This window comes from Triturus cristatus, chromosome 11 (assembly GCF_964204655.1).
Source record: "Triturus cristatus chromosome 11, aTriCri1.1, whole genome shotgun sequence".
NCBI lineage: Eukaryota > Metazoa > Chordata > Amphibia > Caudata > Salamandridae > Triturus > Triturus cristatus.
In genome coordinates this window covers 133,424,582-133,452,284 of record NC_140594.1, presented here as the reverse complement: position 1 = coordinate 133,452,284, position 27,703 = coordinate 133,424,582, and the positions used below count along the sequence as shown (strand labels likewise).

General features: G+C 44.7%; 11 non-coding genes across 11 annotated transcripts; all 11 read right to left on the bottom strand.

Annotated features, from left to right (window-relative positions):
• Window positions 1-1,142: 1,142 nt before the first annotated feature.
• On the bottom strand, window positions 1,143-1,283 carry LOC146783642 (U4 spliceosomal RNA). Its single transcript, XR_014971210.1, has one exon. It is a non-coding gene; the product is annotated as a U4 spliceosomal RNA (small nuclear RNA).
• An 821-nt stretch (window positions 1,284-2,104) lies between these two features.
• LOC146783641 (U4 spliceosomal RNA) lies at window positions 2,105-2,245 on the bottom strand. Its single transcript, XR_014971071.1, has one exon. It is a non-coding gene; the product is annotated as a U4 spliceosomal RNA (small nuclear RNA).
• A 4,017-nt stretch (window positions 2,246-6,262) lies between these two features.
• Window positions 6,263-6,403, bottom strand: LOC146783640 (U4 spliceosomal RNA). The gene has a single exon (XR_014971241.1). It is a non-coding gene; the product is annotated as a U4 spliceosomal RNA (small nuclear RNA).
• Window positions 6,404-7,224: 821 nt separating this feature from the next.
• Window positions 7,225-7,365, bottom strand: LOC146783639 (U4 spliceosomal RNA). Its single transcript, XR_014971121.1, has one exon. It is a non-coding gene; the product is annotated as a U4 spliceosomal RNA (small nuclear RNA).
• A 4,020-nt stretch (window positions 7,366-11,385) lies between these two features.
• On the bottom strand, window positions 11,386-11,526 carry LOC146783638 (U4 spliceosomal RNA). The gene has a single exon (XR_014971224.1). It is a non-coding gene; the product is annotated as a U4 spliceosomal RNA (small nuclear RNA).
• Window positions 11,527-12,347: 821 nt separating this feature from the next.
• Window positions 12,348-12,488, bottom strand: LOC146783637 (U4 spliceosomal RNA). Its single transcript, XR_014971119.1, has one exon. It is a non-coding gene; the product is annotated as a U4 spliceosomal RNA (small nuclear RNA).
• Window positions 12,489-16,506: 4,018 nt separating this feature from the next.
• LOC146783636 (U4 spliceosomal RNA) lies at window positions 16,507-16,647 on the bottom strand. Its single transcript, XR_014971250.1, has one exon. It is a non-coding gene; the product is annotated as a U4 spliceosomal RNA (small nuclear RNA).
• Window positions 16,648-17,468: 821 nt separating this feature from the next.
• On the bottom strand, window positions 17,469-17,609 carry LOC146783635 (U4 spliceosomal RNA). Its single transcript, XR_014971070.1, has one exon. It is a non-coding gene; the product is annotated as a U4 spliceosomal RNA (small nuclear RNA).
• A 4,018-nt stretch (window positions 17,610-21,627) lies between these two features.
• LOC146783634 (U4 spliceosomal RNA) lies at window positions 21,628-21,768 on the bottom strand. Its single transcript, XR_014971216.1, has one exon. It is a non-coding gene; the product is annotated as a U4 spliceosomal RNA (small nuclear RNA).
• An 821-nt stretch (window positions 21,769-22,589) lies between these two features.
• On the bottom strand, window positions 22,590-22,730 carry LOC146783633 (U4 spliceosomal RNA). Its single transcript, XR_014971057.1, has one exon. It is a non-coding gene; the product is annotated as a U4 spliceosomal RNA (small nuclear RNA).
• A 4,018-nt stretch (window positions 22,731-26,748) lies between these two features.
• LOC146783632 (U4 spliceosomal RNA) lies at window positions 26,749-26,889 on the bottom strand. The gene has a single exon (XR_014971249.1). It is a non-coding gene; the product is annotated as a U4 spliceosomal RNA (small nuclear RNA).
• Window positions 26,890-27,703: the final 814 nt, after the last annotated feature.

Here is a 27,703-nt window from a genome sequence, read left to right as displayed (position 1 = left end):
ACTTACCAGTAACCCAATTTTCTTCCATGGCGAATCATTGACTGTTTTTCTGTGAAATTTCTTCAAAGTGTCAATTTCTGCAAACTTTAAATATTCTTTAAAAATCGTATAACTTCTGAAAACGTAATTACTTACCTGTTTTGGATAAAGGTCCCAGTACTGAGTCTAGGCACCCAGTACTGGATTACAAAAGTAACGAGAACATACTATACCTGCAGCTTGAATTTTCTTCCATAGGGAATCATTGACTGTTTTCTATGAAATTTCTTCTAAGTGTCAACTTTTAAAATAGCAAAATATTACTTAAAAATCCTAGTAGTAACTAAGTCGACTTTTATCACTTGTTTCTAAGTACTGTCCCAGGACTGAATCTAGGATCCAGTCCTGGAATCTCTAAAGTAATCCTGAAAGTAATGTATTGCAAATAACTTGAAATTTCCATTGAACTCAATGCATTATTGTGTTTAAAACTGTGTTGCCTATTGCAACAACTTATAACTTTCTACAAAAGCCAATTGCATATTGCAAAAGTATTTAAATAAAGCATCTCATTCTGAGAAAGTATATTTTAATTCCTATTGTTGGTTCTAAAACAAAACAGACATATATTTTTTATACAAACCATTGGCCTAGAGTTCAGTTATTGAGTGTGTGAAATCATTTTGCTGACTGAGTGTGTACAACAAATGCTTTACACTGTCCTCTGATACTGCCTTACTGCTCAACCAAGCTACCACTTTAGAGACTAAGGTTATTTCTAACTTTAGCCTCTGCCAAACCTCTGGGGATTGTGGACTCTGTACACCCTGTACCTATTTTGGAACAGTATATACAGAGCCACTTTCTCACAATAGTACATTTGATCTAAAACCTAGAGAGATGCTGAATAAATGTCTGAATCTTCGGACACTGCGCAGCTTCTAAATCAATTAGCACCCAAAGTTTAATATGTGTACCTTACCTAATGATTAAGCGGACCCTCTTTTACGCATATAAAAAACACGTTGGTTGAAATGAAACAGTTAATGAAAAACATATCGAGCAAAGAGTATTGATATTCTATGAAAAATATCTACACCTTTTTTCTTACTGAATAAATACATTGATGTATAATCAATCATTTTTTGACACAATTGATCTAGCCTCCGTAAAGATTATCCTAAATTACCAACAACAACTGTTGTTCTAGTTGACAAGACTGGGTATTGCGTAAAGTTTTGAATAAGCAACAATCACACCTCGGATACACCGCATTGGTTACAATACTGCCACTATTCAAAGATAACGTCCAATTGGCAATATGAGCAGTCCCACAATCGTGACACTTTTGTCTCTTTCAGGGAGACAAAGTTGGAACATATGCACTGATCAGAGAGATATGCAAGCATACTTTCTATGTTTTCTATCACTCAGGTCAAAAGCCAGACATCAGGTGGACTATTTTATCTTCTGTTGGTTCTGCAGATAAGTACCCATTGGGCTCTGGGATTCCATATGCTAATTAGCAGATTTCACTATACAGCCTCCTTTGGCACCTCCCTTCATCCCTCTCTATGTGTGATGTCATCAGTACATGATTCTGTATGCAAACACATATACTCCTAAGCCCCATCTGGCTCCTTCCAAAACGAGTTATTGCACCTAAATGCAAGCAGAGCAACCAAAGGAGTACTATTCTAGAATATTACAAGAGTTCACTTTGGCACCTCTTTGTTCACCCAGATACAAGATGCCTTTCTTGTAAAAGGATACATATCAGTCTGCCGACAAAGGAGTGTACAATCTCAGCTATTCACTCAATAGCCGACAAAATAGCACATTAGCTCTGCTACTTAGAGAGATGCTGAATGAATGTCTGAAGCTTTGGACACTGTGCAGCTTCCAAGACAATTAGATCACAAAGTTTAATACGTGTACTTTACCTATTGATTAAGAGGACCCTTTTCCACTGATATGAGAAACACTTTAGTTGAAATAAAACAGTTGTTAAAAAAACATATTGACCAATGAGTATTGACATTCTATGAAAAATATCTACACCTCTTTGCTTACTAAATAACTATAATGATGTATAATCAATCTTCTTTTGACACAATTGATCCAACCTCCATAGAGACTATCAAAAATTGCCAATATCAACTATTTTTCAAGTTGACATGGCGGGGTATTGGGTAAAGTTTTCAATAAGCAATAATCACGCCTCGGATAGACCTCATTGGCTACGATACTGCCACTGCACAAAGATAACATCAGCTAGGCGATATGAGCAGTCCCACAACGGTGACACTTTTGTCTGTTACAGGGAGACAAATTTGAAACGTGCACCGAACAGAGAGATATGCAAGCATACTTTCTACGTTTTCTATCACTCGAGTCAAAAGCCAGACATCATATGTACTACTCTATCTTCTGTTGCTTCTGCAGGTAAGTGCCCGTTGGGCTCTGGGATTCCGTATGCTAATTAGCAGATTTCACTATACAGCCTCCTTTGGCACCTCCCTTCATCCCTCTCTATGTGGGATGTCATCAGTACATGATTATGTATGCAACCACATATCCTCCTAAGCCCAAGCAGGCTCCTCCCACAACTAGTTCTTGTACCTAAATGCAAGAAAGCAACCAAAGGTGTACTATTCTAGAATATTACAAGAGTTAACTTTGGCGCCTCTTGTTCACCCGGATACGAGATGCCTTTCTTGTAAATGGATACATATCAGTCTGCGGACAAAGGAGTGTACAATCTCAGCTATTCACTCAATAGCCAACAAAATAGTTGTGTGAAAGTGCCATCTTTCTTGAATGGTATGCCCCCACTTTTTGCTGAATTGCTGAATGTACTTTGACTGAGTGTGCCCTGGACTCCTGCCAATCAGGAGCGCAGGGCCTATGTTCCTTCCCAAAACAAAAATCTCAAAACAAAATTGGCAAACCCTGGCCACATGTCAGACCCTGGTAAGTGGTACCCTAGGTACCCAGGGCCTTGTGACCAGGGAAGGCCTCTAAGGGCTGCAGCACTCATTGTGCCACCCTTAGAGGCCCTGTACCCTAACACACACACACTGCCCTGGCAGGCTGAGTGTCTGGGTGCAAGACAAAACAGAGAATCGACATGGCACACATCCCTGTGTGCCATGCCCACAACCTTCACTGCCCTGGCATACATCAGCCACCCCTCTAGCTGGGTGCCCTATGCCAGGGGTGTGGGCACAGAGGCAGGAGCCCGGTGCCCCTACAGTACCCAGGTCCATTCCTGGGCCCTGTAAGTGCAGTGCTTCCATTTAAGAGTACATGGTGCTGGGAGCTTGTCAAACACGAACTCCACAGCACTATAATGGCAGCACAGAAGACTGAGAAGTTTGGTATCAAACTGCTCAGCACATTAAACCCACACTGATGCCAGTATGGTATTTAATGTACCAAGCACCACAGAGGGCATCTTAGAGAGGCCCCCTGAAACCTAACCTACAATCCACGTCTGTTCTGAGGCTGCCTAGGCTGCCACACAGCAGACATGTTGCTGGACCCCTGGGTAGGAGAGCCCCTGCTCTCCTGGGTCTGCAACAATGCACATCCTGGCCGAGATGCTAGATCTCCTCCCCCAGGATGGGCAGGGGGAAGCTTCAAAGGCATGACGCCTCTGTGAGCTTCCCCAGGCCACTTGCAACCCCCACTCTGGCGGGAAGCTTGGCCGGAAACCCCAAACAAGGACAGGGGATGGGCCAGCCTGCCAACTCCACCCCTCAGGTGGGGAAGGCGAGGTGAAGCACATCTCCGGGCGCTCGCCATCTTGAAGATGGGAGGCCCTACCCAATCAGGACTAGGCTGCTGCCCCCCTCCCAGAGGAGAGTGGCTGAATAGGGGGTGTACTCACCCCAGGACAGGGACCCATTGGTCCCTGCCCTTCGCCTACCTGTAACGCCCCTAAATTTAGTATTTAGGGGCACCCTGAACCTTCCTTCCCCAGATTCCAGATTCCGAAATACAAAGAAGAGGAAGAAGAAAGAAGACCTGCCCTGCAGCTGCTAAGAAGAGGAAGACACCAGCTGCTTTGGCACCAGCCCTACAGGCCTGGCGACACTCGAACCTGCTCCTGCTCCAACCCGGCATCTATTGTGGCCAGCAACCTCACAAACCCCGGAGGACCTGGCTACCTTTTGGCTCTAAGCCCCTGGGACTCCCATGAGTAGAGGCTCTACTCAAAATCTACTTCTAATCCCTGGCATCAGCCCGGAACCGCGAACCCTACACACTCTGCACCCGCCAAGCCTGGCCTGTGCCGGAGTGACCAAAGACCACGAGGACGACCCCACGACGACTGTGAACCCGAGTCCGGCACCCAAGGACTTCCCTAGACGCTCCTGACGACACCTGCAGCCTCAGAACCAGGTACCCCCCCAACACGATCAACAGAGGGTAAGATTTCCCGACACCAAAAGGCACCCCTGCACCCGGCGCCCTGCGGCTCCCTGTGCCCAAATCCTGGGTACCTACCTATCCTCCAACTACCCAACTTACCTCTCGAAGTGGTGGTGGCACCTAAAGAATCTTCGTCCCCGAGCTTGCAATCTTTTTCTAAACCGGAGCTCTCCCATTGAAATCAATTGAGCGCCCAAGAGCTCAAAAGCACCCTGCACCCAGCCGCCCGAGTGGCCCTGGCAGTGTAACCTCTACACCTATCTACTTCCCCATTTGCCCTGAGCAAGTGACCAGGAGCCCAGCTCCCACAGCCGCGTAGCCTGCTAGTCAGCAGCCACCAACCAAGGCCCCCCTACCTCTCATAGGATAACATTGGGCCTAACTCTCTCTGCACCCGGCTGCCCCTGTGCCGCTGAGGGTGAAAACACTCTACCTACCTGACCCTGGGAGACCCCTGAGTCTATGCCCAGAACCTTAACTCTGCCAGTCGAGTACTTACCTTTAAACCGATAACTCAATTTTCTCCATAGGGTAACATTGACTGGTTTCTTCTGAAAATTTCTTCAAAGTGTGGAGTTTTCAAAACTTAGAAATTCACCAAAAATCAGCCGAGTAACGAAAACGAAAATACTCACCTGCTATTAGGTGAGCTCCAAGTGCTGGATCTTGGTGCCCAGCACTGACTCTGAAAAATACTTACAACTGTACTTACCAGTAACCCAATTTTCTTCCATAGGGAATCATTGACTGTTTTTCTGTGAAATTTCTTCAGTGTCAATTTCTGCAAACTTTAAATATTCTTTAAAAATCGTATAACTTCTGAAAACTTAATTACTTACCTGTTTTGGATAAAGGTCCCAGTACTGAGTCTAGGCACCCAGTACTGGATTACAAAAGTAACGAGAACATACTATACCTGCAGCTTGAATTTTCTTCCATAGGGAATCATTGACTGTTTTCTATGAAATTTCTTCTAAGTGTCAACTTTTAAAATAGCAAAATATTACTTAAAAATCCTAGTAGTAACTAAGTCGACTTTTATCACTTGTTTCTAAGTATTGTCCCAGGACTGAATCTAGGATCCAGTCCTGGAATCTCTAAAGTAATCCTGAAAGTAATCTATTGCAAATAACTTGAAATTTCCATTGAACTCAATGCATTATTGTGTTTAAAACTGTGTTGCCTATTGCAACAACTTATAACTTTCTACAAAAGCCAATTGCATATTGCAAAAGTATTTAAATAAAGCATCTCATTCTGAGAAAGTATATTTTAATTCCTATTGTTGGTTCTAAAACAAAACAGACATATATTTTTTATACAAACCATTGGCCTAGAGTTCAGTTATTGAGTGTGTGAAATCATTTCGCTGACTGAGTGTGTACAACAAATGCTTTACACTGTCCTCTGATACTGCCTTACTGCTCGACCAAGCTACCACTTTAGAGACTAAGGTTATTTCTAACTTTAGCCTCTGCCAAACCTCTGGGGACTGTGGACTCTGTACACCCTGTACCTATTTTGGAACAGTATATACAGAGCCACTTTCTCACAACAGTACATTTGATCTAAAACCTAGAGAGATGCTGAATAAATGTCTGAATCTTCGGACACTGCGCAGCTTCTAAATCAATTAGCACCCAAAGTTTAATATGTGTACCTTACCTAATGATTAAGCAGACCCTCTTTTACGCATATAAAAAACACGTTGGTTGAAATGAAACAGTTAATGAAAAACATACCGAGCAAAGAGTATTGATATTCTATGAAAAATATCTACACCTTTTTTCTTACTGAATAAATACATTGATGTATAATCAATCATTTTTTGACACAATTGATCTAGCCTCCGTAAAGATTATCCTAAATTACCAACAACAACTGTTGTTCAAGTTGACAAGACTGGGTATTGCGTAAAGTTTTGAATAAGCAACAATCACACCACGGATACACCGCATTGGTTACAATACTGCCACTATTCAAAGATAACGTCCAATTGGCAATATGAGCAGTCCCACAATCGTGACACTTTTGTCTCTTACAGGGAGACAAAGTTGGAACATATGCACTGATCAGAGAGATATGCAAGCATACTTTCTATGTTTTCTATCACTCAGGTCAAAAGCCAGACAACAGGTGGACTACTTTATCTTCTGTTGGTTCTGCAGATAAGTACCCATTGGGCTCTGGGATTCCATATGCTAATTAGCAGATTTCACTATACAGCCTCCTTTGGCACCTCCCTTCATCCCTCTCTATGTGTGATGTCATCAGTACATGATTCTGTATGCAAACACATATACTCCTAAGCCCCATCTGGCTCCTTCCAAAACGAGTTATTGCACCTAAATGCAAGCAGAGCAACCAAAGGAGTATTATTCTAGAATATTACAAGAGTTCACTTTGGCAAGTCTTTGTTCACCCAGATACAAGATGCCTTTCTTGTAAAAGGATACATATCAGTCTGCCGACAAAGGAGTGTACAATCTTAGCTATTCACTCAATAGCCGACAAAATAGCACATTAGCTCTGCTACTTAGAGAGATGCTGAATGAATGGCTGAAGCTTTGGACACTGTGCAGCTTCCAAGACAATTAGATCACAAAGTTTAATACGTGTACCTTACCTATTGATTAAGAGGACCCTTTTCCACTGATATGAGAAACACTTTAGTTGAAATAAAACAGTTGTTAAAAAAACATATTGACCAATGAGTATTGACATTCTATGAAAAATATCTACACCTCTTTGCTTACTAAATAACTATAATGATGTATAATCAATCTTCTTTTGACACAATTGATCCAGCCTCCATAGAGACTATCAAAAATTGCCAATATCAACTATTTTTCAAGTTGACATGGCAGGGTATTGGGTAAAGTTTTCAATAAGCAATAATCACACCTCGGATAGACCTCATTGGCTACGATACTGCCACTGCACAAAGATAACATCAGCTAGGCGATATGAGCAGTCCCACAACGGTGACACTTTTGTCTGTTACAGGGAGACAAATTTGAAACTTGCACCGATCAGAGAGATATGCAAGCATACTTTCTATGTTTTCTATCACTCGAGTCAAAAGCCAGACATCATATGTACTACTCTATCTTCTGTTGCTTCTGCAGGTAAGTGCCCGTTGGGCTCTGGGATTCCGTATGCTAATTAGCAGATTTCACTATACAGCCTCCTTTGGCACCTCCCTTCATCCCTCTCTATGTGGGATGTCATCAGTACATGATTATGTATGCAACCACATATCCTCCTAAGCCCAAGCAGGCTCCTCCCACAACTAGTTCTTGTACCTAAATGCAAGAAAGCAACCAAAGGTGTACTATTTTAGAATATTACAAGAGTTAACTTTGGCGCCTCTTGTTCACCCGGATACGAGATGCCTTTCTTGTAAATGGATACATATCAGTCTGCGGACAAAGGAGTGTACAATCTCAGCTATTCACTCAATAGCCGACAAAATAGTTGTGTGAAAGTGCCATCTTTCTTGAATGGTATGCCCCCACTTTTTGCGGAATTGCTGAATGTACTTTGACTGAGTGTGCCTTGGACTCCTGCCAATCAGGAGCCCAGGGCCTATGTTCCTTCCCAAAACAAAAATCTCAAAACAAAATTGGCAAACCCTGGCCACATGTCAGCCCCTGGTAAGTGGTACCCTAGGTACCCAGGGCCTTGTGACCAGGGAAGGCCTCTAAGGGCTGCAGCAATCATTGTGCCACCCTTAGAGGCCCTGTACCCTAACACACACACACTGCCCTGGCAGGCTGAGTGTCTGGGTACAAGACAAAACAGAGAATCGACATGGCACACATCCCTGTGTGCCATGCCCACAACCTTCACTGCCCTGGCATACATCAGCCACCCCTCTAGCTGGGTGCCCTATGCCAGTGGTGTGGGCACAGAGGCAGGAGCCCGGTGCCCCTACAGTACCCAGGTCCATTCCTGGGCCCTGTAAGTGCAGTGCTTCCATTTAAGAGTACATGGTGCTGGGAGCTTGTCAAACACGAACTCCACAGCACTATAATGGCAGCACAGAAGACTGAGAAGTTTGGTATCAAACTGCTCAGCACATTAAACCCACACTGATGCCAGTATGGTATTTAATGTACCAAGCACCACAGAGGGCATCTTAGAGAGGCCCCCTGAAACCTAACCTACAATCCACGTCTGTTCTGAGGCTGCCTAGGCTGCCCCACAGCAGACCTGTTGCTGGACCCCTGGGTAGGAGAGCCCCTGCTCTCCTGGGTCTGCAACAATGCACATCCTGGGCGAGATGCTAGATCTCCTCCCCCAGGATGGGCAGGGGGAAGCTTCAAAGGCATGCCGCCTCAGTGAGCTTCCCCAGGCCACTTGCAACCCCCACTCTGGCGGGAAGCTTGGCCGGAAACCCCAAATAAGGACAGGGGATGGGCCAGCCTGCCAACCCCACCCCTCAGGTGGGGAAGGCGAGGTGAAGCACATCTCCGGGCGCTCGCCATCTTGAAGATGGGAGGCCCTACCCAAACAGGACTAGGCTGCTGCCCCCCTCCCAGAGGAGAGTGGCTGAATAGGGGGTGTACTCACCCCAGGACAGGGAGCCATTGGTCCCTGCCCTTCGCCTACCTGTAACGCCCCTAAATTTAGTATTTAGGGGCACCCTGAACCTTCCTTCCCCAGATTCCAGATTCCGAAATACAAAGAAGAGGAAGAAGAAAGAAGACCTGCCCTGCAGCTGCTAAGAAGAGGAAGACACCAACTGCTTTGGCCCCAGCCCTACAGGCCTGGCGACACTCGAACCTGCTCCTGCTCCAACCCGGCATCTATTGTGGCCAGCAACCTCACAAACCCCGGAGGACCTGGCTACCTTTTGGCTCTAAGCCCCTGGGACTCCCATGAGTAGAGGCTCTACTCAAAATCTACTTCTAATCCCTGGCATCAGCCCGGAACCGCGAACCCTACACACTCTGCACCCGCCAAGCCTGGCCTGTGCCGGAGTGACCAAAGACCACGAGGACGACCCCACGACGACTGTGAACCCGAGTCCGGCACCCAAGGACTTCCCTAGACGCTCCTGACGACACCTGCAGCCTCAGAACCAGGTACCCCCCCAACGCGATCAACAGAGGGTAAGATTTCCCGACACCAAAAGGCACCCCTGCACCCGGCGCCCTGCGGCTCCCTGTGCCCAAATCCTGGGTACCTACCTATCCTCCAACTACCCAACTTACCTCTCGAAGTGGTGGTGGCACCTAAAGAATCTTCGTCCCCGAGCTTGCAATCTTTTTCTAAACCGGAGCTCTCCCGTTGAAATCAATTGAGCGCCCAAGAGCTCAAAAGCACCCTGCACCCAGCCGCCCGAGTGGCCCTGGCAGTGTAACCTCTACACCTATCTACTTCCCCATTTGCCCTGAGCAAGTGACCAGGAGCCCAGCTCCCACAGCCGCGTAGCCTGCTAGTCAGCAGCCACCAACCAAGGCCCCCCTACCTCTCATAGGATAACATTGGGCCTAACTCTCTCTGCACCCGTCTGCCCCTGTGCCGCTGAGGGTGAAAAAACTCTACCTACCTGACCCTGGGAGACCCCTGAGTCTATGCCCAGAACCTTAACTCTGCCAGTCGAGTACTTACCTTTAAACCGATAACTCAATTTTCTCCATAGGGTAACATTGACTGGTTTCTTCTGAAAATGTCTTCAAAGTGTGGAGTTTTCAAAACTTAAAATATTCACCAAAAATCAGCCGAGTAACGAAAACGAAAATACTCACCTGCTATTAGGTCAGCTCCCAGTGCTTGATCTTGGTGCCCAGCACTGACTCTGAAAAATACTTACAACTGTACTTACCAGTAACCCAATTTTCTTCCATGGCGAATCATTGACTGTTTTTCTGTGAAATTTCTTCAAAGTGTCAATTTCTGCAAACTTTAAATATTCTTTAAAAATCGTATAACTTCTGAAAACGTAATTACTTACCTGTTTTGGATAAAGGTCCCAGTACTGAGTCTAGGCACCCAGTACTGGATTACAAAAGTAACGAGAACATACTATACCTGCAGCTTGAATTTTCTTCCATAGGGAATCATTGACTGTTTTCTATGAAATTTCTTCTAAGTGTCAACTTTTAAAATAGCAAAATATTACTTAAAAATCCTAGTAGTAACTAAGTCGACTTTTATCACTTGTTTCTAAGTACTGTCCCAGGACTGAATCTAGGGTCCAGTCCTGGAATCTCTAAAGTAATCCTGAAAGTAATCTATTGCAAATAACTTGAAATTTCCATTGAACTCAATGCATTATTGTGTTTAAAACTGTGTTGCCTATTGCAACAACTTATAACTTTCTACAAAAGCCAATTGCATATTGCAAAAGTATTTAAATAAAGCATCTCATTCTGAGAAAGTATATTTTAATTCCTATTGTTGGTTCTAAAACAAAACAGACATATATTTTTTATACAAACCATTGGCCTAGAGTTCAGTTATTGAGTGTGTGAAATCATTTCGCTGACTGAGTGTGTACAACAAATGCTTTACACTGTCCTTTGATACTGCCTTACTGCTCGACCAAGCTACCACTTTAGAGACTAAGGTTATTTCTAACTTTAGCCTCTGCCAAACCTCTGGGGACTGTGGACTCTGTACACCCTGTACCTATTTTGGAACAGTATATACAGAGCCACTTTCTCACAATAGTACATTTGATCTAAAACCTAGAGAGATGCTGAATAAATGTCTGAATCTTCGGACACTGCGCAGCTTCTAAATCAATTAGCACCCAAAGTTTAATATGTGTTCCTTACCTAATGATTAAGCGGACCCTCTTTTACGCATATAAAAAACACGTTGGTTGAAATGAAACAGTTAATGAAAAACATATCGAGCAAAGAGTATTGATATTCTATGAAAAATATCTACACCTTTTTTCTTACTGAATAAATACATTGATGTATAATCAATCATTTTTTGACACAATTGATCTAGCCTCCGTAAAGATTATCCTAAATTACCAACAACAACTGTTGTTCAAGTTGACAAGACTAGGTATTGCGCAAAGTTTTGAATAAGCAACAATCACACCTCGGATACACCGCATTGGTTACAATACTGCCACTATTCAAAGATAACGTCCAATTGGCAATATGAGCAGTCCCACAATCGTGACACTTTTGTCTCTTACAGGGAGACAAAGTTGGAACATATGCACTGATCAGAGAGATATGCAAGCATACTTTCTATGTTTTCTATCACTCAGGTCAAAAGCCAGACATCAGGTGGACTACTTTATCTTCTGTTGGTTCTGCAGATAAGTGCCCATTGGGCTCTGGGATTCCATATGCTAATTAGCAGATTTCACTATACAGCCTCCTTTGGCACCTCCCTTCATCCCTCTCTATGTGTGATGTCATCAGTACATGATTCTGTATGCAAACACATATACTCCTAAGCCCCATCTGGCTCCTCCTAAAACGAGTTATTGTACCTAAATGCAAGCAGAGCAACCAAAGGAGTACTATTCTAGAATATTACAAGAGTTCACTTTGGCACCTCTTTGTTCACCCAGATACAAGATGCCTTTCTTGTAAAAGGATACATATCAGTCTGCCGACAAAGGAGTGTACAATCTCAGCTATTCACTCAATAGCCGACAAAATAGCACATTAGCTCTGCTACTTAGAGAGATGCTGAATGAATGTCTAAAGCTTTGGACACTGTGCAGCTTCCAAGACAATTAGATCACAAAGTTTAATACGTGTACCTTACCTATTGATTAAGAGGACCCTTTTCCACAGATATGAGAAACACTTTAGTTGAAATAAAACAGTTGTTAAAAAAACATATTGACCAATGAGTATTGACATTCTATGAAAAATATCTACACCTCTTTGCTTACTAAATAACTATAATGATGTATAATCAATCTTCTTTTGACCCAATTGATCCAGCCTCCATAGAGACTATCAAAAATTGCCAATATCAACTATTTTTCAAGTTGACATGGCGGGGTATTGGGTAAAGTTTTCAATAAGCAATAATCACGCCTCGGATAAATCTCATTGGCTACGATACTGCCACTGCACAAAGATAACATCAGCTAGGCAATATGAGCAGTCCCACAACGGTGACACTTTTGTCTGTTACAGGGAGACAAATTTGAAACGTGCACCGATCAGAGAGATATGCAAGCATACTTTCTATGTTTTCTATCACTCGAGTCAAAAGCCAGACATGATATGTACTACTCTATCTTCTGTTGCTTCTGCAGGTAAGTGCCCGTTGGGCTCTGGGATTCCGTATGCTAATTAGCAGATTTCACTATACAGCCTCCTTTGGCACCTCCCTTCATCCCTATCTATGTGGGATGTCATCAGTACATGATTATGAATGCAACCACATATCCTCCTAAGCCCAAGCAGGCTCCTCCCAAAACTAGTTATTGTACCTAAATGCAAGAAAGCAACCAAAGGTGTACTATTCTAGAATATTACAAGAGTTAACTTTGGCGCCTCTTGTTCACCCGGATACGAGATGCCTTTCTTGTAAATGGATACATATCAGTCAGCGGACAAAGGAGTGTACAATCTCAGCTATTCACTCAATAGCCAACAAAATAGTTGTGTGAAAGTGCCATCTTTCTTGAATGGTATGCCCCCACTGTTTGTTGAATTGCTGAATGTACTTTGACTGAGTGTGCCCTGGACTCCTGCCAATCAGGAGCCCAGGGCCTATGTTCCTTCCCAAAACAAAAATCTCAAAACAAAATTGGCAAACCCTGGCCACATGTCAGCCCCTGGTAAGTGGTACCCTAGGTACCCAGGGCCTTGTGACCAGGGAAGGCCTCTAAGGGCTGCAGCACTCATTGTGCCACCCTTAGAGGCCCTGTACCCTAACACACACACACTGCCCTGGCAGGCTGAGTGTCTGGGTACAAGACAAAACAGAGAATCGACATGGCACACATCCCTGTGTGCCATGCCCACAACCTTCACTGCCCTGGCATACATCAGCCACCCCTCTAGCTGGGCGCCCTATGCCAGTGGTGTGGGCACAGAGGCAGGAGCCCGGTGCCCCTACAGTACCCAGGTCCATTCCTGGGCCCTGTAAGTGCAGTGCTTCCATTTAAGAGTACATGGTGCTGGGAGCTTGTCAAACACGAACTCCACAGCACTATAATGGCAGCACAGAAGACTGAGAAGTTTGGTATCAAACTGCTCACCACATTAAACCCACACTGATGCCAGTATGGTATTTAATGTACCAAGCACCACAGAGGGCATCTTAGAGAGGCCCCCTGAAACCTAACCTACAATCCACGTCTGTTCTGAGGCTGCCTAGGCTGCCACACAGCAGACATGTTGCTGGACCCCTGGGTAGGAGAGCCCCTGCTCTCCTGGGTCTGCAACAATGCACATCCTGGGCGAGATGCTAGATCTCCTCCCCCAGGATGGGCAGGGGGAAGCTTCAAAGGCATGCCGCCTCTGTGAGCTTCCCCAGGCCACTTGCAACCCCCACTCTGGCGGGAAGCTTGGCCGGAAACCCCAAACAAGGACAGGGGATGGGCCAGCCTGCCAACTCCACCCCTCAGGTGGGGAAGGCGAGGTGAAGCACATCTCCGGGCGCTCGCCATCTTGAAGATGGGAGCCCTACCCAATCAGGACTAGGCTGCTGCCCCCCTCCCAGAGGAGAGTGGCTGAATAGGGGGTGTACTCACCCCAGGACAGGGACCCATTAGTCCCTGCCCTTCGCCTACCTGTAACGCCCCTAAATTTAGTATTTAGGGGCACCCTGAACCTTCCTTCCCCAGATTCCAGATTCCGAAATACAAAGAAGAGGAAGAAGAAAGAAGACCTGCCCTGCAGCTGCTAAGAAGAGGAAGACACCAACTGCTTTGGCACCAGCCCTACAGGCCTGGCGACACTCGAACCTGCTCCTGCTCCAACCCGGCATCTATTGTGGCCAGCAACCTCACAAACCCCGGAGGACCTGGCTACCTTTTGGCTCTAAGCCCCTGGGACTCCCATGAGTAGAGGCTCTACTCAAAATCTACTTCTAATCCCTGGCATCAGCCCGGAACCGCGAACCCTACACACTCTGCACCCGCCAAGCCTGGCCTGTGCCGGAGTGACCAAAGACCACGAGGACGACCCCACGACGACTGTGAACCCGAGTCCGGCACCCAAGGACTTCCCTAGACGCTCCTGACGACACCTGCAGCCTCAGAACCAGGTACCCCCCCAACGCGATCAACAGAGGGTAAGATTTCCCGACACCAAAAGGCACCCCTGCACCCGGCGCCCTGCGGCTCCCTGTGCCCAAATCCTGGGTACCTACCTATCCTCCAACTACCCAACTTACCTCTCGAAGTGGTGGTGGCACCTAAAGAATCTTCGTCCCCGAGCTTGCAATCTTTTTCTAAACCGGAGCTCTCCCATTGAAATCAATTGAGCGCCCAAGAGCTCAAAAGCACCCTGCACCCAGCCGCCCGAGTGGCCCTGGCAGTGTAACCTCTACACCTATCTACTTCCCCATTTGCCCTGAGCAAGTGACCAGGAGCCCAGCTCCCACAGCCGCGTAGCCTGCTAGTCAGCAGCCACCAACCAAGGCCCCCCTACCTCTCATAGGATAACATTGGGCCTAACTCTCTCTGCACCCGGCTGCCCCTGTGCCGCTGAGGGTGAAAACACTCTACCTACCTGACCCTGGGAGACCCCTGAGTCTATGCCCAGAACCTTAACTCTGCCAGTCGAGTACTTACCTTTAAACCGATAACTCAATTTTCTCCATAGGGTAACATTGACTGGTTTCTTCTGAAAATTTCTTCAAAGTGTGGAGTTTTCAAAACTTAGAAATTCACCAAAAATCAGCCGAGTAACGAAAACGAAAATACTCACCTGCTATTAGGTGAGCTCCCAGTGCTTGATCTTGGTGCCCAGCACTGACTCTGAAAAATACTTACAACTGTACTTACCAGTAACCCAATTTTCTTCCATGGCGAATCATTGACTGTTTTTCTGTGAAATTTCTTCAAAGTGTCAATTTCTGCAAACTTTAAATATTCTTTAAAAATCGTATAACTTCTGAAAACGTAATTACTTACCTGTTTTGGATAAAGGTCCCAGTACTGAGTCTAGGCACCCAGTACTGGATTACAAAAGTAACGAGAACATACTATACCTGCAGCTTGTATTTTCTTCCATAGGGAATCATTGACTGTTTTCTATGAAATTTCTTCTAAGGGTCAACTTTTAAAATAGCAAAATATTACTTAAAAATCCTAGTAGTAACTAAGTCGACTTTTATCACTTGTTTCTAAGTATTGTCCCAGGACTGAATCTAGGATCCAGTCCTGGAATCTCTAAAGTAATCCTGAAAGTAATCTATTGCAAATAACTTGAAATTTCCATTGAACTCAATGCATTATTGTGTTTAAAACTGTGTTGCCTATTGCAACAACTTATAACTTTCTACAAAAGCCAATTGCATATTGCAAAAGTATTTAAATAAAGCATCTCATTCTGAGAAAGTATATTTTAATTCCTATTGTTGGTTCTAAAACAAAACAGACATATATTTTTTATACAAACCATTGGCCTAGAGTTCAGTTATTGAGTGTGTGAAATCATTTTGCTGACTGAGTGTGTACAACAAATGCTTTACACTGTCCTCTGATACTGCCTTACTGCTCGACCAAGCTACCACTTTAGAGACTAAGGTTATTTCTAACTTTAGCCTCTGCCAAACCTCTGGGGATTGTGGACTCTGTACACCCTGTACCTATTTTGGAACAGTATATACAGAGCCACTTTCTCACAATAGTACATTTGATCTAAAACCTAGAGAGATGCTGAATAAATGTCTGAATCTTCGGACACTGCGCAGCTTCTAAAACAATTAGCACCCAAAGTTTAATATGTGTACCTTACCTAATGATTAAGCGGACCCTCTTTTACGCATATAAAAAACACGTTGGTTGAAATGAAACAGTTAATGAAAAACATATCGAGCAAAGAGTATTGATATTCTATGAAAAATATCTACACCTTTTTTCTTACTGAATAAATACATTGATGTATAATCAATCATTTTTTGACACAATTGATCTAGCCTCCGTAAAGATTATCCTAAATTACCAACAACAACTATTGTTCTAGTTGACAAGACTGGGTATTGCGTAAAGTTTTGAATAAGCAACAATCACACCTCGTATACACCGCATTGGTTACAATACTGCCACTATTCAAAGATAACGTCCAATTGGCAATATGAGCAGTCCCACAATCGTGACACTTTTGTCTCTTTCAGGGAGACAAAGTTGGAACATATGCACTGATCAGAGAGATATGCAAGCATACTTTCTATGTTTTCTATCACTCAGGTCAAAAGCCAGACATCAGGTGGACTATTTTATCTTCTGTTGGTTCTGCAGAAAAGTACCCATTGGGCTCTGGGATTCCATATGCTAATTAGCAGATTTCACTATACAGCCTCCTTTGGCACCTCCCTTCATCCCTCTCTATGTGTGATGTCATCAGTACATGATTCTGTATGCAAACACATATACTCCTAAGCCCCATCTGGCTCCTCCCAAAACGAGTTATTGCACCTAAATGCAAGCAGAGCAACCAAAGGAGTACTATTCTAGAATATTACAAGAGTTCACTTTGGCACCTCTTTGTTCACCCAGATACAAGATGCCTTTCTTGTAAAAGGATACATATCAGTCTGCCGACAAAGGAGTGTACAATCTCAGCTATTCACTCAATAGCAGACAAAATAGCACATTAGCTCTGCTACTTAGAGAGATGCTGAATGAATGTCTGAAGCTTTGGACACTGTGCAGCTTCCAAGACAATTAGATCACAAAGTTTAATACGTGTACCTTACCTATTGATTAAGAGGACCCTTTTCCACTGATATGAGAAACACTTTAGTTGAAATAAAACAGTTGTTAAAAAAACATATTGACCAATGAGTATTGACATTCTATGAAAAATATCTACACCTCTTTGCTTACTAAATAACTATAATGATGTATAATCAATCTTCTTTTGACACAATTTATCCAGCCTCCATAGAGACTATCAAAAATTGCCAATATCAACTATTTTTCAAGTTGACATGGCGGGGTATTGGGTAAAGTTTTCAATAAGCAATAATCACGCCTCGGATAGACCTCATTGGCTACGATACTGCCACTGCACAAAGATAACATCAGCTAGGCGATATGAGCAGTCCCACAACGGTGACACTTTTGTCTGTTACAGGGAGACAAATTTGAAACGTGCACCGATCAGAGAGATATGCAAGCATACTTTCTATGTTTTCTATCACTCGAGTCAAAAGCCAGACATCATATGTACTACTCTATCTTCTGTTGCTTCTGCAGGTAAGTGCCCGTTGGGCTCTGGGATTCCGTATGCTAATTAGCAGATTTCACTATACAGCCTCCTTTGGCACCTCCCTTCATCCCTCTCTATGTGGGATGTCATCAGTACATGATTATGTATGCAACCACATATCCTCCTAAGCCCAAGCAGGCTCCTCCCACAACTAGTTCTTGTACCTAAATGCAAGAAAGCAACCAAAGGTGTACTATTCTAGAATATTACAAGAGTTAACTTTGGCGCCTCTTGTTCACCCGGATACGAGATGCCTTTCTTGTAAATGGATACATATCAGTCTGCGGACAAAGGAGTGTACAATCTCAGCTATTCACTCAATAGCCAACAAAATAGTTGTGTGAAAGTGCCATCTTTCTTGAATGGTATGCCCCCACTTTTTGCTGAATTGCTGAATGTACTTTGACTGAGTGTGCCCTGGACTCCTGCCAATCAGGAGCCCAGGGCCTATGTTCCTTCCCAAAACAAAAATCTCAAAACAAAATTGGCAAACCCTGGCCACATGTCAGCCCCTGGTAAGTGGTACCCTAGGTACCCAGGGCCTTGTGACCAGGGAAGGCCTCTAAGGGCTGCAGCACTCATTGTGCCACCCTTAGAGGCCCTGTACCCTAACACACACACACTGCCCTGGCAGGCTGAGTGTCTGGGTACAAGACAAAACAGAGAATCGACATGGCACACATCCCTGTGTGCCATGCCCACAACCTTCACTGCCCTGGCATACATCAGCCACCCCTCTAGCTGGGTGCCCTATGCCAGTGGTGTGGGCACAGAGGCAGGAGCCCGGTGCCCCTACAGTACCCAGGTCCATTCCTGGGCCCTGTAAGTGCAGTGCTTCCATTTAAGAGTACATGGTGCTGGGAGCTTGTCAAACACGAACTCCACAGCACTATAATGGCAGCACAGAAGACTGAGAAGTTTGGTATCAAACTGCTCAGCACATTAAACCCACACTGATGCCAGTATGGTATTTAATGTACCAAGCACCACAGAGGGCATCTTAGAGAGGCCCCCTGAAACCTAACCTACAATCCACGTCTGTTCTGAGGCTGCCTAGGCTGCCACACAGCAGACATGTTGCTGGACCCCTGGGTAGGAGAGCCCCTGCTCTCCTGGGTCTGCAACAATGCACATCCTGGCCGAGATGCTAGATCTCCTCCCCCAGGATGGGCAGGGGGAAGCTTCAAAGGCATGACGCCTCTGTGAGCTTCCCCAGGCCACTTGCAACCCCCACTCTGGCGGGAAGCTTGGCCGGAAACCCCAAACAAGGACAGGGGATGGGCCCGCCTGCCAACTCCACCCCTCAGGTGGGGAAGGCGAGGTGAAGCACATCTCCGGGCGCTCGCCATCTTGAAGATGGGAGGCCCTACCCAATCAGGACTAGGCTGCTGCCCCCCTCCCAGAGGAGAGTGGCTGAATAGGGGGTGTACTCACCCCAGGACAGGGACCCATTGGTCCCTGCCCTTCGCCTACCTGTAACGCCCCTAAATTTAGTATTTAGGGGCACCCTGAACCTTCCTTCCCCAGATTCCAGATTCCGAAATACAAAGAAGAGGAAGAAGAAAGAAGACCTGCCCTGCAGCTGCTAAGAAGAGGAAGACACCAGCTGCTTTGGCACCAGCCCTACAGGCCTGGCGACACTCGAACCTGCTCCTGCTCCAACCCGGCATCTATTGTGGCCAGCAACCTCACAAACCCCGGAGGACCTGGCTACCTTTTGGCTCTAAGCCCCTGGGACTCCCATGAGTAGAGGCTCTACTCAAAATCTACTTCTAATCCCTGGCATCAGCCCGGAACCGCGAACCCTACACACTCTGCACCCGCCAAGCCTGGCCTGTGCCGGAGTGACCAAAGACCACAAGGACGACCCCACGACGACTGTGAACCCGAGTCCGGCACCCAAGGACTTCCCTAGACGCTCCTGACGACACCTGCAGCCTCAGAACCAGGTACCCCCCCAACACGATCAACAGAGGGTAAGATTTCCCGACACCAAAAGGCACCCCTGCACCCGGCGCCCTGCGGCTCCCTGTGCCCAAATCCTGGGTACCTACCTATCCTCCAACTACCCAACTTACCTCTCGAAGTGGTGGTGGCACCTAAAGAATCTTCGTCCCCGAGCTTGCAATCTTTTTCTAAACCGGAGCTCTCCCATTGAAATCAATTGAGCGCCCAAGAGCTCAAAAGCACCCTGCACCCAGCCGCCCGAGTGGCCCTGGCAGTGTAACCTCTACACCTATCTACTTCCCCATTTGCCCTGAGCAAGTGACCAGGAGCCCAGCTCTCACAGCCGCGTAGCCTGCTAGTCAGCAGCCACCAACCAAGGCCCCCCTACCTCTCATAGGATAACATTGGGCCTAACTCTCTCTGCACCCGGCTGCCCCTGTGCCGCTGAGGGTGAAAAAACTCTACCTACCTGACCCTGGGAGACCCCTGAGTCTATGCCCAGAACCTTAACTCTGCCAGTCGAGTACTTACCTTTCAACCGATAACTCAATTTTCTCCATAGGGTAACATTGACTGGTTTCTTCTGAAAATTTCTTCAAAGTGTGGAGTTTTCAAAACTTAAAATATTCACCAAAAATCAGCCGAGTAACGAAAACGAAAATACTCACCTGCTATTAGGTGAGCTCCCAGTGCTTGATCTTGGTGCCCAGCACTGACTCTGAAAAATACTTACAACTGTACTTACCAGTAACCCAATTTTCTTCCATAGGGAATCATTGACTGTTTTTCTGTGAAATTTCTTCAGTGTCAATTTCTGCAAACTTTAAATATTCTTTAAAAATCGTATAACTTCTGAAAACGTAATTACTTACCTGTTTTGGATAAAGGTCCCAGTACTGAGTCTAGGCACCCAGTACTGGATTACAAAAGTAACGAGAACATACTATACCTGCAGCTTGAATTTTCTTCCATAGGGAATCATTGACTGTTTTCTATGAAATTTCTTCTAAGTGTCAACTTTTAAAATAGCAAAATATTACTTAAAAATCCTAGTAGTAACTAAGTCGACTTTTATCACTTGTTTCTAACTACTGTCCCAGGACTGAATCTAGGGTCCAGTCCTGGAATCTCTACAGTAATCCTGAAAGTAATCTATTGCAAATAACTTGAAATTTCCATTGAACTCAATGCATTATTGTGTTTAAAACTGTGTTGCCTATTGCAACAACTTATAACTTTCTACAAAAGCCAATTGCATATTGCAAAAGTATTTAAATAAAGCATCTCATTCTGAGAAAGTATATTTTAATTCCTATTGTTGGTTCTAAAACAAAACAGACATATATTTTTTATACAAACCATTGGCCTAGAGTTCAGTTATTGAGTGTGTGAAATCATTTCGCTGACTGAGTGTGTACAACAAATGCTTTACACTGTCCTTTGATACTGCCTTACTGCTCGACCAAGCTACCACTTTAGAGACTAAGGTTATTTCTAACTTTAGCCTCTGCCAAACCTCTGGGGACTGTGGACTCTGTACACCCTGTACCTATTTTGGAACAGTATATACAGAGCCACTTTCTCACAATAGTACATTTGATCTAAAACCTAGAGAGATGCTGAATAAATGTCTGAATCTTCGGACACTGCGCAGCTTCTAAATCAATTAGCACCCAAAGTTTAATATGTGTTCCTTACCTAATGATTAAGCGGACCCTCTTTTACGCATATAAAAAACACGTTGGTTGAAATGAAACAGTTAATGAAAAACATATCGAGCAAAGAGTATTGATATTCTATGAAAAATATCTACACCTTTTTTCTTACTGAATAAATACATTGATGTATAATCAATCATTTTTTGACACAATTGATCTAGCCTCCGTAAAGATTATCCTAAATTACCAACAACAACTGTTGTTCAAGTTGACAAGACTAGGTATTGTGCAAAGTTTTGAATAAGCAACAATCACACCTCGGATACACCGCATTGGTTACAATACTGCCACTATTCAAAGATAACGTCCAATTGGCAATATGAGCAGTCCCACAATCGTGACACTTTTGTCTCTTACAGGGAGACAAAGTTGGAACATATGCACTGATCAGAGAGATATGCAAGCATACTTTCTATGTTTTCTATCACTCAGGTCAAAAGCCAGACATCAGGTGGACTACTTTATCTTCTGTTGGTTCTGCAGATAAGTGCCCATTGGGCTCTGGGATTCCATATGCTAATTAGCAGATTTCACTATACAGCCTCCTTTGGCACCTCCCTTCATCCCTCTCTATGTGTGATGTCATCAGTACATGATTCTGTATGCAAACACATATACTCCTAAGCCCCATCTGGCTCCTCCTAAAACGAGTTATTGTACCTAAATGCAAGCAGAGCAACCAAAGGAGTACTATTCTAGAATATTACAAGAGTTCACTTTGGCACCTCTTTGTTCACCCAGATACAAGATGCCTTTCTTGTAAAAGGATACATATCAGTCTGCCGACAAAGGAGTGTACAATCTCAGCTATTCACTCAATAGCCGACAAAATAGCACATTAGCTCTGCTACTTAGAGAGATGCTGAATGAATGTCTGAAGCTTTGGACACTGTGCAGCTTCCAAGACAATTAGATCACAAAGTTTAATACGTGTACATTACCTATTGATTAAGAGGACCCTTTTCCACAGATATGAGAAACACTTTAGTTGAAATAAAACAGTTGTTAAAAAAACATATTGACCAATGAGTATTGACATTCTATGAAAAATATCTACACCTCTTTGCACACTAAATAACTATAATGATGTATAATCAATCTTCTTTTGACACAATTGATCCAGCCTCCATAGAGACTATCAAAAATTGCCAATATCAACTATTTTTCAAGTTGACATGGCGGGGTATTGGGTAAAGTTTTCAATAAGCAATAATCACGCCTCGGATAAACCTCATTGGCTACGATACTGCCACTGCACAAAGATAACATCAGCTAGGCAATATGAGCAGTCCCACAACGGTGACACTTTTGTCTGTTACAGGGAGACAAATTTGAAACGTGCACCGATCAGAGAGATATGCAAGCATACTTTCTATGTTTTCTATCACTCGAGTCAAAAGCCAGACATGATATGTACTACTCTATCTTCTGTTGCTTCTGCAGGTAAGTGCCCGTTGGGCTCTGGGATTCCGTATGCTAATTAGCAGATTTCACTATACAGCCTCCTTTGGCACCTCCCTTCATCCCTATCTATGTGGGATGTCATCAGTACATGATTATGAATGCAACCACATATCCTCCTAAGCCCAAGCAGGCTCCTCCCAAAACTAGTTATTGTACCTAAATGCAAGAAAGCAACCAAAGGTGTACTATTCTAGAATATTACAAGAGTTAACTTTGGCGCCTCTTGTTCACCCGGATACGAGATGCCTTTCTTGTAAATGGATACACATCAGTCTGCGGACAAAGGAGTGTACAATCTCAGCTATTCACTCAATAGCCAACAAAATAGTTGTGTGAAAGTGCCATCTTTCTTGAATGGTATGCCCCCACTGTTTGTTGAATTGCTGAATGTACTTTGACTGAGTGTGCCCTGGACTCCTGCCAATCAGGAGCCCAGGGCCTATGTTCCTTCCCAAAACAAAAATCTCAAAACAAAATTGGCAAACCCTGGCCACATGTCAGCCCCTGGTAAGTGGTACCCTAGGTACCCAGGGCCTTGTGACCAGGGAAGGCCTCTAAGGGCTGCAGCACTCATTGTGCCACCCTTAGAGGCCCTGTACCCTAACACACACACACTGCCCTGGCAGGCTGAGTGTCTGGGTACAAGACAAAACAGAGAATCGACATGGCACACATCCCTGTGTGCCATGCCCACAACCTTCACTGCCCTGGCATACATCAGCCACCCCTCTAGCTGGGCGCCCTATGCCAGTGGTGTGGGCACAGAGGCAGGAGCCCGGTGCCCCTACAGTACCCAGGTCCATTCCTGGGCCCTGTAAGTGCAGTGCTTCCATTTAAGAGTACATGGTGCTGGGAGCTTGTCAAACACGAACTCCACAGCACTATAATGGCAGCACAGAAGACTGAGAAGTTTGGTATCAAACTGCTCACCACATTAAACCCACACTGATGCCAGTATGGTATTTAATGTACCAAGCACCACAGAGGGCATCTTAGAGAGGCCCCCTGACACCTAACCTACAATCCACGTCTGTTCTGAGGCTGCCTAGGCTGCCACACAGCAGACATGTTGCTGGACCCCTGGGTAGGAGAGCCCCTGCTCTCCTGGGTCTGCAACAATGCACATCCTGGGCGAGATGCTAGATCTCCTCCCCCAGGATGGGCAGGGGGAAGCTTCAAAGGCATGCCGCCTCTGTGAGCTTCCCCAGGCCACTTGCAACCCCCACTCTGGCGGGAAGCTTGGCCGGAAACCCCAAACAAGGACAGGGGATGGGCCAGCCTGCCAACTCCACCCCTCAGGTGGGGAAGGCGAGGTGAAGCACATCTCCGGGCGCTCGCCATCTTGAAGATGGGAGCCCTACCCAATCAGGACTAGGCTGCTGCCCCCCTCCCAGAGGAGAGTGGCTGAATAGGGGGTGTACTCACCCCAGGACAGGGACCCATTAGTCCCTGCCCTTCGCCTACCTGTAACGCCCCTAAATTTAGTATTTAGGGGCACCCTGAACCTTCCTTCCCCAGATTCCAGATTCCGAAATACAAAGAAGAGGAAGAAGAAAGAAGACCTGCCCTGCAGCTGCTAAGAAGAGGAAGACACCAACTGCTTTGGCACCAGCCCTACAGGCCTGGCGACACTCGAACCTGCTCCTGCTCCAACCCGGCATCTATTGTGGCCAGCAACCTCACAAACCCCGGAGGACCTGGCTACCTTTTGGCTCTAAGCCCCTGGGACTCCCATGAGTAGAGGCTCTACTCAAAATCTACTTCTAATCCCTGGCATCAGCCCGGAACCGCGAACCCTACACACTCTGCACCCGCCAAGCCTGGCCTGTGCCGGAGTGACCAAAGACCACGAGGACGACCCCACGACGACTGTGAACCCGAGTCCGGCACCCAAGGACTTCCCTAGACGCTCCTGACGACACCTGCAGCCTCAGAACCAGGTACCCCCCCAACGCGATCAACAGAGGGTAAGATTTCCCGACACCAAAAGGCACCCCTGCACCCGGCGCCCTGCGGCTCCCTGTGCCCAAATCCTGGGTACCTACCTATCCTCCAACTACCCAACTTACCTCTCGAAGTGGTGGTGGCACCTAAAGAATCTTCGTCCCCGAGCTTGCAATCTTTTTCTAAACCGGAGCTCTCCCATTGAAATCAATTGAGCGCCCAAGAGCTCAAAAGCACCCTGCACCCAGCCGCCCGAGTGGCCCTGGCAGTGTAACCTCTACACCTATCTACTTCCCCATTTGCCCTGAGCAAGTGACCAGGAGCCCAGCTCCCACAGCCGCGTAGCCTGCTAGTCAGCAGCCACCAACCAAGGCCCCCCTACCTCTCATAGGATAACATTGGGCCTAACTCTCTCTGCACCCGGCTGCCCCTGTGCCGCTGAGGGTGAAAACACTCTACCTACCTGACCCTGGGAGACCCCTGAGTCTATGCCCAGAACCTTAACTCTGCCAGTCGAGTACTTACCTTTAAACCGATAACTCAATTTTCTCCATAGGGTAACATTGACTGGTTTCTTCTGAAAATTTCTTCAAAGTGTGGAGTTTTCAAAACTTAGAAATTCACCAAAAATCAGCCGAGTAACGAAAACGAAAATACTCACCTGCTATTAGGTGAGCTCCCAGTGCTTGATCTTGGTGCCCAGCACTGACTCTGAAAAATACTTACAACTGTACTTACCAGTAACCCAATTTTCTTCCATGGCGAATCATTGACTGTTTTTCTGTGAAATTTCTTCAAAGTGTCAATTTCTGCAAACTTTAAATATTCTTTAAAAATCGTATAACTTCTGAAAACGTAATTACTTACCTGTTTTGGATAAAGGTCTCAGTACTGAGTCTAGGCACCCAGTACTGGATTACAAAAGTAACGAGAACATACTATACCTGCAGCTTGAATTTTCTTCCATAGGGAATCATTGACTGTTTTCTATGAAATTTCTTCTAAGTGTCAACTTTTAAAATAGCAAAATATTACTTAAAAATCCTAGTAGTAACTAAGTCGACTTTTATCACTTGTTTCTAAGTACTGTCCCAGGACTGAATCTAGGATCCAGTCCTGGAATCTCTAAAGTAATCCTGAAAGTAATCTATTGCAAATAACTTTAAATTTCCATTGAACTCAATGCATTATTGTGTTTAAAACTGTGTTGCCTATTGCAACAACTTATAACTTTCTACAAAAGCCAATTGCATATTGCAAAAGTATTTAAATAAAGCATCTCATTCTGAGAAAGTATATTTTAATTCCTATTGTTGGTTCTAAAACAAAACAGACATATATTTTTTATACAAACCATTGGCCTAGAGTTCAGTTATTGAGTGTGTGAAATCATTTTGCTGACTGAGTGTGTACAACAAATGCTTTACACTGTCCTCTGATACTGCCTTACTGCTCGACCAAGCTACCACTTTAGAGACTAAGGTTATTTCTAACTTTAGCCTCTGCCAAACCTCTGGGGATTGTGGACTCTGTACACCCTGTACCTATTTTGGAACAGTATATACAGAGCCACTTTCTCACAATAGTACATTTGATCTAAAACCTAGAGAGATGCTGAATAAATGTCTGAATCTTCGGACACTGCGCAGCTTCTAAAACAATTAGCACCCAAAGTTTAATATGTGTACCTTACCTAATGATTAAGCGGACCCTCTTTTACGCATATAAAAAACACGTTGGTTGAAATGAAACAGTTAATGAAAAACATATCGAGCAAAGAGTATTGATATTCTATGAAAAATATCTACACCTTTTTTCTTACTGAATAAATACATTGATGTATAATCAATCATTTTTTGACACAATTGATCTAGCCTCCGTAAAGATTATCCTAAATTACCAACAACAACTATTGTTCTAGTTGACAAGACTGGGTATTGCGTAAAGTTTTGAATAAGCAACAATCACACCTCGTATACACCGCATTGGTTACAATACTGCCACTATTCAAAGATAACGTCCAATTGGCAATATGAGCAGTCCCACAATCGTGACACTTTTGTCTCTTTCAGGGAGACAAAGTTGGAACATATGCACTGATCAGAGAGATATGCAAGCATGCTTTCTATGTTTTCTATCACTCAGGTCAAAAGCCAGACATCAGGTGGACTATTTTATCTTCTGTTGGTTCTGCAGAAAAGTACCTATTGGGCTCTGGGATTCCATATGCTAATTAGCAGATTTCACTATACAGCCTCCTTTGGCACCTCCCTTCATCCCTCTCTATGTGTGATGTCATCAGTACATGATTCTGTATGCAAACACATATACTCCTAAGCCCCATCTGGCTCCTCCCAAAACGAGTTATTGCACCTAAATGCAAGCAGAGCAACCAAAGGAGTACTATTCTAGAATATTACAAGAGTTCACTTTGGCACCTCTTTGTTCACCCAGATACAAGATGCCTTTCTTGTAAAAGGATACATATCAGTCTGCCGACAAAGGAGTGTACAATCTCAGCTATTCACTCAATAGCAGACAAAATAGCACATTAGCTCTGCTACTTAGAGAGATGCTGAATGAATGTCTGAAGCTTTGGACACTGTGCAGCTTCCAAGACAATTAGATCACAAAGTTTAATACGTGTACCTTACCTATTGATTAAGAGGACCCTTTTCCACTGATATGAGAAACACTTTAGTTGAAATAAAACAGTTGTTAAAAAAACATATTGACCAATGAGTATTGACATTCTATGAAAAATATCTACACCTCTTTGCTTACTAAATAACTATAATGATGTATAATCAATCTTCTTTTGACACAATT